The following is a 1,280-nucleotide window of genomic DNA, read 5'->3' on the forward strand; positions in this document are numbered from 1 at the left end:
GTTAATATTTTTATTTGGCAATTGATGCTTGATAGATTTATGACTCGTTTGAACCTTTTTTTTCCAAGGTATAGACGGTCCTTTGGAGTGGTCGTTATGTAATGGAGGGATGGATTCTGTGAATCATCTCTTTTTTCTTGTTCAAGCGTTGTGAATTCATTGGCTAGGGTGCTTAGATGGTGGAAAATTGATATGCCTTTGTGAGGCTCTTTTTCCGATTGGAGCCAGTGGTTTGATGGGTTGCACTTGAGAAAGTTGTACAAGGATTTGCTGGAAGGAGTTTTCTTTGTCATGTGGTATATGTGGCTACATACTAGGAAGAATTTTGTTTGACAATATTGTCTCGTAAGTCGTAACCTTATTTTTGTGTTCTAATAGGTCAAGGGGTCATTTGATTGGGTTATGTGGTTAAAGAATCCCATGTTGACCATTACGTAATGTTTATATTTTCCTTTTTGTATCTTGGTTAGTATGGTTTCTTGCTAACGTATGTATTTTTTTTCTCTTGATAAAATTTCTGCTGTTCAAAGAAATAAAGACTATTCTATACATATAAACGCATATATGGATATTGTTGAAGAGATCTCCTATATTGGAGTCTTTTGATCATATCTAACTTGTCATTAACTCTTATTATAATGATTTAAAATGATACAAAAGATATTATAATCCTTTCTAATAAATAAAAAACTTTTTACCACATGACATGCTCTCATTAATTTAATCACATATCATTTTGTAGTTATTTTCAATTAATTTGTTTTCGTATGACATTTTGTAGATTTTTTTATTTTATTAAATTCTATATAATATTTAAATGTATTAATTGTAATAAATGTAATAATAAATGCATATCAAGACCATTAATTCATATTTCTTCTAACTTCAAAATTTCTAAATTAAAATCTCATTAGTTTCCTATGTTTATTTATCTAAATTATTCGTTTAAATTTAAAAAAAAAAAAAAAAAAAAAAACACTTTAATTTTAATAATTCAATATTTTTCTATTTTTTCTTATAGATTCAAATTTCTCAAACGTTAAAAATTTCATATTTAATTTTTCTTTTAAATAAACTCATGTAATACATGGGTCTTACATAATAAATATGGAAATCGGAAGCACATGATGATGGCCCAATAAATCATGTAGGTAAGCATATGCAATTAAAAGTGTTTTTGCATTAGGCTAAATTTAAGCATTTAAGTTGGTCAAACCATACAAACCACGGAGGTTTTTGCATTATTCTAAATTGAAGAATTTGGATGCACTATGAACAAA

General features: G+C 27.7%; 1 protein-coding gene across 3 annotated transcripts in view; it reads right to left on the reverse strand.

Annotated features, from left to right (window-relative positions):
- Positions 1-1,200: 1,200 nt before the first annotated feature.
- Positions 1,201-1,280, reverse strand: part of LOC145018826 (kinetochore protein) — a 3,137-nt gene continuing 3,057 nt past the window's right edge. For 2 of the 3 annotated variants that reach the window (XM_078976674.1, XM_078976673.1), the window contains exon 14: positions 1,252-1,280. This exon is cut by the window's right edge and continues 269 nt beyond it. The gene's annotated coding sequence lies outside the window, so the exon portion shown is untranslated. The other variant, XM_078976672.1, reaches the window with a different exon arrangement.

The sequence above is a fragment of the Lactuca saligna genome, chromosome 9 (genome assembly GCF_052625555.1).
Source record: "Lactuca saligna cultivar CGN05327 chromosome 9, ASM5262555v1, whole genome shotgun sequence".
Classification (NCBI taxonomy): Eukaryota; Viridiplantae; Streptophyta; class Magnoliopsida; order Asterales; family Asteraceae; genus Lactuca; species Lactuca saligna.